Here is a 9,833-nt window from a genome sequence, read left to right on the forward strand (position 1 = left end):
TTCTCAGGCCCGGAGTGGGAGCTGGAGAAACAGAGGAGGTCTTGCATGTGCTGAAGACCTTGCTTCTTTGAGTGACCCAGACTCCAAGGTTTAGACCCTTTGGCTGGTGGGGCCTGCCCAGGGCACCCCGGCACTAGAGGCAATTCCCTGTTGCAGTACATCTGGCAAAGCATCTGGGCTCTGAGGTCCAGTCTTCCGTGAGATTAGGAGACAGAGCAGATGTCTTGGGTTGGATTATGGAGAGAAGGAAGCTAGGCCACTCTGCTTCCCCGTAGGGCGCTGACAGGGCCTCAGAACCTTGTCCTCTCTGCCAGAAATGTTTCACTGAAAACATCTGGAGGTCCATGACCCCTCAGTTGTCCTTCTTTCCTAGCCTCAGGAACTCTTTAAACCACCGACTAGACTTAAAAGCAGCGGCAGGGACTTCCCTGGTGGCGCAGTGGTTGAGAGTCCACCTGCCATTGCAGGGGACACGGGTTCAATCCCTGGTCCGGGAAGATCCCACAAGCAGCGGAGCAACTAAGCCCGTGTGCCACAACTACTGAGCCTGCGCTCCAGAGGCTGAGCCACAACTACTGAGCCCACGCACTGCAACTACTGAAGCCTGCACGCTCTAGGGCCCGTGTGCTGCAACTACTGAGCCCACGTGCTGCAGCTACTGAAGCCCACGCCCCTAGAGCTTGTGCTCCGCAACAAGAGAAGCCACCGCAATGAGAAGCCCACGCACCGCAACGAAGAGTAGCCCCCGCTTGCTGCAACTAGAGAAAGGCCACGTGCAGCAACAAAGACCCAGTGCAGCAAAAAATAAATAAAATTAAAAAAAAAAAAGCAGCAACAAATTCCTACAAATTTCCAAGTTCCCACTGGGAACCTTTAGCCAAGTGCTTCCGTTCTCAGCCCACAGAAGTCACTTCCTTCTTCTAGGCCTCCTCATCCTTTGTGTGGTTGGTACACTTGTCTGCCTGTCTTCCCCAAGAGACAGCAAATGCCAGTGAGGGCAGAAAACTCGGTATTGTTAATTTTGGGCCCTCTACCCTCTTTCTCCTAGGAACCTACATTAGTGTGACAAAACAAAATTATTTTTAAGGCAGGACAAGAAAATTTTAACCGTCACCATTTTCTCTGCCACTTGACCCACTCCTCCCTCCTCTTTAGTGTGCATTGTGCATCTGCATTATACATTAACTAGATCCCCTTAGAAGACACGGGAATGATGCCGAAAACTCAGCTTCTCTGTACACCAGTGCCGAATTGAATTGAAACAGGAGGAAAGGAGGCAGGGCACAACCTTCGTAAGAATGACATAGCCCGAGGACATGACATAAACTGATTAGAACCAAATGGATCCAAGATGGCGGACAAGTCAACTTTTTCCACTAGACGTTGAGCCTCAGTATCAGCAAGCTCACATCAGCAAGCTAAATGACACACCCACAGGCGTCATGACAGTTCCAAGACCGACCATAAGGATCAAAAAGTGGGCGGTGGCCCAATTCCTGGAAATCCCTGCCCCTTCCCGAAATAGCTGGAATACTCCTCCCACTCATTAGCCTATGAAATTACCCACCCCTATAAAAACTGACAACCCCATACCTGGTGCCTTTCTCACCTTCTGAGATGGCCCACACTCTGTCTGTGGAGTGTGTACCTCTCTAAATAAATCCACTTCTTACCTATCACTTTGTCTCTCACTGAATTCTTTCTGCGATGAGACATCAAGAACCTGAGCTTCATTAAGTCCTGAAACCAGGTGTGTTATCTCAGCTGGAAGACTGTGGGTTTTAGCCGGGTTCAAGTCCCTGCTGCGTGGGTTCAAGTCCCAATCTGAGGTGCACAGTTTCAATTCCACTTCAAAGACATGGTTCCCAGTTCCTTAAGAAAGACTAGCTGGGTCACAAAGCTGGCCAGAGGCTGATTTAAATTTTTAAAGCTAAAGATGTATATATTGATACCTTTTTAAAAAAATTATTTATTTATTTATTTATGGCTGTGTTGGGTGTTCGTTTCTGTGCGAGGGCTCTCTCTAGTTGTGGCAAGTGGGGGCCACTCTTCATCGCGGTGCGTGGGCCTCTCACTATCGCGGCCTCTCTTGTTGCGGAGCACAGGCTCCAGACACGCAGGCTCAGTAATTGTGGCTCACGGGCCCAGTTGCTCCACGGCATGTGGGATCTTCCCAGACCAGGGCTCGAACCTGTGTCCCCTGCATTAACAGGCAGATTCTCAACCACTGCGCCACCAGGGAAGCCCCTATACCTTTAATATTTATATACATTTATATACCTATACATACTTTAATATTTATATACATTTCAAAGAACATAGACCTCACAGGTTTTCTAAAGTAGATGTCTAAGAAAAGGGAGAGGAGAGACAGCTCTTCCCTTATTTTCAACAGGGAGGAGTAAGCCTTGTCGACGAAAAATTAATCAGTCGATCTAAGAAAGAAATGGAAAATTTTATTGGAGCCAAATTTGAGGATTATAACTTGGGAAGAGCATCTCAGAAAGCTGTGAGAACTGTTCTCCCCGTTAGAAGTCAAGGCACAGTTATATAATTTTTTTGAGACAGAAGACTGCACATCAAATGATGTATTATTGTCAGTTTACATGATCCAGATCTAAACGTCATCGTGGTGGGTAATGTGACCCCTTACAAGATCAAGAAGTCACGCTATCTTTGTAGGAGTTGTCATGTTGGTGCTGGGAGAATGTTGCTCTTTATGGCTAAGCAGGTATTCCTGCCAATGGGGAAGGTCTGGTGATGCATGATGCAGACACACAGTGCACAGTGGGGGAAGAGAGGAGGCCAAAGGGCAGAGAAGAATTTTTTATGTTTAAATTTTTTGTCTTGCCATAAAATATGAATTTTATTTCACAGCCTCTTACTTTACTTGTATTTGCCCTTATACAGCCCTCTGGGAGCCCATTCCTACAATGCTTTTTGCTTCTACAAGCTTTGTCAGCTACCGGTAAATGTCTGTGCTGGACCAGGTACAAATCAAAGTGAGCGCACCTGACTCCTGTCTGATGGAGCTCACCCACACAACTGACAGATGAACATAAATCAAAGTGAGGATTACCTTTGGCAGGAGAGATTTTTTTGCCTCTAATCCTTAATTTTTAACTATGAAAATACACAGTCATTGTAAAATTTCAGCCAGTACAGAAGTGTATAAAATAAACCATGAGAGTTTTACCAGCCAATTCTACTCTCCAGCAGCAAACATTGTTAATTAAGTAATTTATGCTTATAGAACATACACATATTTATTCATACACACTTAACTTTTATTTTACAAAAATGGGATGGTGTTATATGAATTGTATGCAATTTGATATTTTAAAATATCGTTCCATGCCAATACCTATAAAACTTCATAATTTATTTTTAGATGTCACTTTTATAAACAATGGGTACTGAGATTTCTAGTATTTTGTTAATGGTGCTAAAAGTTATTGGCATAAATTCCTACTCTTAGTACTCATGGCTTATAGCATCTGTCATTTTAAATTTCAGTAGATTATTTTGATAGAGCCTACCAAATTGTCTACAAAATTTGTGGTAACAATTTCCTCAGCCACAAACATTGTACGAAAATGGCCATCTTCCTCACCATTGGCATTACGAGATATTGTCAGTCTTAAAAATTTTTTTGTCCTTCTGCATGTAAAAAATTTTATCTCATTATTGTTTTAGCAGTGAGGTTTATCATCTTTTCATATGTTCATTGGTTATCTGTATATTTTCTGTGAATTGCTTATTCATATTTTTTGCCTTGTACACAAAGATAAAGCATTTATTTTTCTGCTGGTTTGTTTTCCCTTTTCTGATTGCTTGGTATAAATTATTTTCATTGCTTATCAAAAACGTTAATATTTTGCACTCTTCAATCCTGCAATTTTACATCTAGGAAGGAAATCATTGGTCAAATGGGCAAAAATGGATGTACAAGGTGCTTGACACATTGTTTATAAAATAAAAACATTCAGAAAGCATTCTAAAATCCAACAATAGAAAATTGGATCCACTAATTATGACAGATCTACACACAGGAATACAATTAAGAATAATGATATACAGTCAGCCCTCTGAGGGTTCTGCATCCACGGATTCAACCAACTGCAGGTTGAAATATTTGAAAAATAATTCCAGAAAGTTTCAAAATGCAAAACTTGAATTTGCTGGGCATAGGCAACTATTTACATAGGATTTACATTGTATTAGGTATTATAAGTAATCTAGAGATGATTTAAAGTATATGGGAAGATGTGTAAGTTATATACAAATACTACACCATTTCATACAAGGAACCTGAGTATCCTCAGATTTTGGTATCCGTGAGGGGTCCTGGAACCAATCCCTTGCAGATACTGAGGGACGACTGTATTTTTTATACTCTACATTTATTGATATAGAAAGAATACATATATACATACATATATATTCAAAAATATTTAATGTGGTTCCTTCTGGGTAATGTAGTTATGGATGATTTTTTTTTTTTGGCCAAGCCACATGGCTTGCGGGATCTCAGTTCCGCCCAACCAGAGATTGAACTCGGGCCATGGCAGTGAAAGCCCAGAATCCTAACCAGTAGGCCACCAGGGAACTCCCTGGATGATTTTTTTTAAAGTCCGTTTTCTCTCTATTTTTCTACAATAAAAATGTTTTGTTCACACAAAAAAAGGAAAAATGTCCTCAGAATTGAACTTCTGCTCAGATCAGGGTACAGCGGAACCATTGCATCTACCTAGGAACGCAAGGAATGAGCCCTGACATTGCATGAATTTTTTTTTTTCTTTTAATTGGTACTGTGGTTTGTTAAATTAGCCAAGGTTTTATTTTATTTTATTTTTTTAAATTTTTGGCTGTGTTGGGTCTTCGTTTCTGTGCGAGGGCTCTCTCTAGTTGTGGCAAGCGGGGGCCACTCTTCATCGCCGTGCGCGGGCCTCTCACTATCGTGGCCTCTCTTGTTGTGGAGCACAGGCTCCAGACGCGCAGGCTCAGTAGCTGTGGCTCACGGGCCTAGTTGCTCTGCGGCATGTGGGATCTTCCCAGACCAGGGTTCGAACCCGTGTCCCCTGCATTGGCAGGCAGAGTCTCAACCACTGCGCCACCAGGGAAGCCCCTGCGTGAGTGTTTTTTGGCAGCCTCATCCTTTACTGCTTCAAACTGAGCTTCCAGTGCACTGAAACCTTCATATTGGTTTAATGTTCTCACATGAACTGTCCTCGCTTTACTTGTTTGGTTTTTTTTTTTTTTGGCCTCGCCTTGTGGCATGCGGGATCTTAGTAGTTCCCCACCCAGGAATTGCACCCATGCACCCTGCAGCGGAAGTGCAGAGTTCTAACCACTGGACCACCATGGAAGTCCCTGGTTCATTTTTTAATGTAAGAGACTTGTCATGAGTCCCTGCCCATAGTTTGATCCCATCAGAAGACAACCAGTGCAGCTGTTTTCTGATTGGTGAAGGTTCTTTTCTTCCTTAGCAGGATCCTTTGGGAAAAAAACCGTTGGAACTTCACACCGGAGAACTCACTGTCCCTTTTGAGCCCCTCAGGTAACTTTCCTTGGAACATTTGAAATCTGACTTCCTGAAATCTGTAAAAGTTATGTCTGACCATCTTTCTTGAACATTCCCGAAAGTGACAAAACGAAATAGAAACACACTTATAGACACAGAGACCAACGGGTGGTTGCCAGAGGGGACAGGGGTAGGGGAACGGGTGAAATGGGTGGGTGGGATTATGAGGTACAAACTCCTAGTTATAAAATAAACAAGCCATGGGGATGTAGTGTACAGCATAGGGGCTATAGTCAATAATGTAATAACTGTATGATGAGAGATGGTTACTAGGCTTATCATGGTGATCATTAGATAATGTATAAAAATATCAATCACTATGTTGTACACCTGAAACTAATATAATATTGTATGTCTATTATAATTCAATTGAAAAAAAAACTTTCTAGTACGTGAAATTGTCAGTAGGGCAAGAATTTACTAGGTGTTCTGCTTCCAGCAGAGGGAGAGTTGGAGGGGATGCCCTGATGCTGGTTCCTCTGGCACCACCATATCTTGCCTTGGAACAGTTTTGCGACCTGAATTTATTTATTTGGCGGCACCGTGCGGCATGCGGGGATCTTAGTTCCCCCACCAAGGATCCAACCCGTGTCCCCTGCAGTGGAAGTGCAGAGTCCTAACACTGGACCTCCAGGGCATTCCCTGCAACCTAAACTTAAAAAGCATCATCCGTGTCCTCCTTTTATCTTAACATATATTCTGTAACTCCTGCCAGGTATTATTTTCCTGTTTGTTTCTTTTTTCATCCTCATCCAAACGCTTCCAGTTTCAGTTTTGTGATTTCCTTTTCCACATATACACTACTTTCTGTCCATGGTCATCCTCCAGTCATGAGTTCTACATCATCTATTTGTCTTCTTGTGATAAAATTCAAGTTCCTTTCCCATTCTGGTCTTCTCTAATGCAGCAGGTCCCAGACTCTAGGATTTTATTAAAATTAATTAATTATAGGGGAAAATCCCTTGAAATTGCTGTGTTTGGCAAGCAAGAAGTGACATTCCCTCCCACCCCAATCTTAGAATGTCAATATCTTTTCATTAAAGAACATAGCTTAACCTTGGTAGCGTTAGGGCTTCTCTGGTGGCGCAGTGGTTAAGAATCTGCTTGCCAATGCAGGGGACACAGGTTCGAGCCCTGGTCTGGGAAGATCCCACATGCCATGAAGCAACTAAGCCCGTGTGCCACAACTACTGACCCTGCGCTCTAGAGCCTGTGAGCCACAACTACTGAAGCCCGTGCGCCTAGAGCCTGTGCTCCACAACAAGAGAAGCCACCACAATGAGAAGCCTGCTCACTGCAACGAAGAGTAGCCCCCGCTCTCCACAACTAGAGAAAGCCCGTGCGCAGCAACAAGGACCCAATGCAGCCAAAAAAAAAAAAATCTTGGAAGGGTTAGAAAGGACTTAATTTCAGAATTTAAAAATATTGAAAAAAAGTTATTTCATCATAGACCAGAAACCCTTTGTCATGGACCAGCTCCAGTCTGCAGACCCGTGTAGGAAACCACTGATGTAATACATGTTTAAGCAGCTTCATTTGGACACTTTTCTCTTTCCTTGAAAATTTTGGGAAGTACATAATGTCCATTTTTTTAGTTACCTTATAATTTATCAGAGGTCCATAAATCTTTTGTCTTAAGTCACAAGCCCTCCTCCAAACTCTGTCCTTGACACTACATCAGTTGTCAGGTGTCAGCCTCGTGCTCTTTCTTTTCCAAAGTCAGACACTGCACTGAGGAGATGGAAATATTGTCTGCAGCCACACGTCCTTCAGAGTCCTCTTTGTCCCAGGTTTCTTCTGGTTGTATAATTTGTTCTCACGTGTATCAACTAAAACATGAGGTTGCCTATAACAAACTCTGCATCAGGCCTCAGAACACACTGGAGGGCGGAGCATCATTAGCCAGGTCAGGTCTGCAGAGGGCTCCTCCCACCCCATTACAGAGTCGCCAACCAGGAGAGTGTGGTCTTGTCTTCCTGGGTTGGGGGAAGCCTCTGTGCATCTGTTGGCATCAATGAATCCTCCTTAGTATTCTGTCTAGGAATTCATTATTCTCGCAAGTGCCAAGCTGAGATTGTCTTTCCTCCTCAACCCTAGTGAAGAGTGATGTTTAGTAGGATAAAGGCAAAGGCTTTTCTAGTATAATAATGCTGAGCTTACGCTATGAAAAACAGTCAACATGAGCAAGTGAAGAAATGGTTCATCTTGAGCTATTTCACCTGGATGGCGTTGGGACGGACCCTCAAAATCTCAAGCATCTCACTTGCTTCTTCCAGATAGACCAGGACCCTGGGGGAGGGGGTGGAGATCAGAGAAAAAGGACCCTCCAGACCCCATCTAAGAAGGACTCGGTGTGAACTGACAGGTCACATGATGAGAAAAGTGATGTTTTGCACCATTCATTGGACACTGTTAGCAGCCAATAGGATTATTTTCTATCTGCTCACAAACTGTACCTGCAGCTGTGAGCTTTCAGCGTGACATGCCAGAGTGGACAGAGGTATTCATCAAGATTTCACCACCCTTTTGGCAATGAAACCAGACTGCATTTTTAGCACACACATTTCAGTGTCTGTCTCCCGAGGAGGAAGTTATATTTAGCACATTTCCTGCTAGCCACTGAACAGTACAAGACCTTCTGGGTCTGGAGTTAGTCACAGCCCTTTATGTCTATCTGTGGAATCCCTCCTTGTAAACTGCTAGGCCTTTGAGGAGCCCGAGTTTATAGCATGAACTGTTACCATAAATCCTTAGAACCCACCAGGAAAGGTGCTGATTGGGTGGTATGTTCATAGCGACTTCTTAGTCCCAGCCCTGGGAATGTTAGGAATGCCCCAGTCAGATGGAGTGTGTGTGTGTGTGTGTGTGTGTGTGTGTGCGCGTGTGTGTGAACATGCTTGCATGCATCCATGTGTTTGGGCATGGTAGTGTAAACGGGGCACTCTGGGTGACCTTCTTCAGACTTTAAAAAAAAATTTTTTATTGGAGTATAGTTGATTTACAATGTTGTGTTAGTTTCTGCTGTACAGCAATGTGAATCAGTTATACATATACATATATCCACTCTTCTTTAGATTCTTTTCTCAAATAGGTCATTACAGAGTACTGAGTAGAGTTCCCTGTGCTATACAGTAGGTCCTTATTAGTTATCTATTTTATATATAGTAGTGTGTATATGTCAATCCCAGTCTCCCAATTTATCCCCTGTTCCTTTCCCCCCGGTAACCATAAGTTTGTTCTCTACATCTGTAACTCTATTCCTGTTTTGTAAATAAGTTCATTTGTACCCTTAGACTCTTCTTGTACCTACTCCTGAGGATGTGTTTGCATTGCGTTGGGTTTGGGAAAATCAGATCAGCATGTTATGCAGCCTCCCAAAGAGAGGAGCGGACAGGAGATGAACTTTCAGGGCCATAGGCCCTACTTTTCCACATGGATCTTCTGGGTCAAGGGTCAGAGACACAGGGTCCCTTAGACCAGTACCTGCAGACAGGGGGCCTCAGAATCTTCTAGGGAATGTGTTTAAATGCAGATGACATGGTCAAACTCCACCCAGGTATACTGAATCAAACTCTGGAGTATACAGCCCAGGAATCTATGTTTTAAAAAATATCCTAGATTGTTTTGTGATGTGAGTGGGTTTGCTGACTACTGCCTCACTTGGCCCTTCCTGCAAGGGGATGGTAGCAGCACTCAGCGCTGACATCAAGTCTTTTTGATTTTACCTCCTAAACATTTCTTGCATCTTCTCTGCATGTCCACTAGTCACTGGCCAAGTCCAAGCTACCAGCATCACTGGCCTGGACCACTCAGCGGCCTCAAGTTTCCCCTGCAGGGACTCATCCCCCTCCAATCGGTACTCAACACAGCAGCCAGAGTGGTCATTTCCAGTCTCAAGTCAGATTCTGTCACACTCCCCACCCTACCCTGACCCTCACTCCAGTTATTATTTTTTTCTTTCTCCTTTCTTTTTTTTTTTCCTTTGGCTGCACTGCGCGGCATGCGGGATCTTAATTCCCTGACCTGGGATCAAACCCGTGCTCCTGCAGTGGAAGCATGAAGTCTTAACCACTGGACCGCCAGGGAAGTCCCGCTCCAGTTATTTCTTTCCATCGCTTTTAGGATGAACACGACATTCTTCTCACAGCCAGAGGACCCGCAGGACTGGATCTGCACCCCACCTCATTTCACAGCCATTGTTCTTGCTAATAGGTCTCTCCACAGACCCGCCCCCCCCTCCCCCACTCCT

The 9,833-nt window shown here is 43.9% G+C and overlaps 1 long non-coding RNA gene across 1 annotated transcript in view; it reads left to right on the top strand.

Annotated features, from left to right (window-relative positions):
- LOC137767235 (uncharacterized) overlaps positions 1 to 9,833 on the top strand; it is a 105,392-nt gene that overhangs the window by 92,580 nt on the left and 2,979 nt on the right. Inside the window, exon 3 of the long non-coding RNA XR_011074490.1 lies at positions 5,490 to 5,560. This is a non-coding gene — a long non-coding RNA (uncharacterized lncRNA). The remainder of the gene's footprint in view (positions 1 to 5,489; positions 5,561 to 9,833) is intronic.

Source organism: Eschrichtius robustus, chromosome 1 (assembly GCF_028021215.1).
Source record: "Eschrichtius robustus isolate mEscRob2 chromosome 1, mEscRob2.pri, whole genome shotgun sequence".
In the NCBI taxonomy this organism is placed as follows: Eukaryota; Metazoa; Chordata; class Mammalia; order Artiodactyla; family Eschrichtiidae; genus Eschrichtius; species Eschrichtius robustus.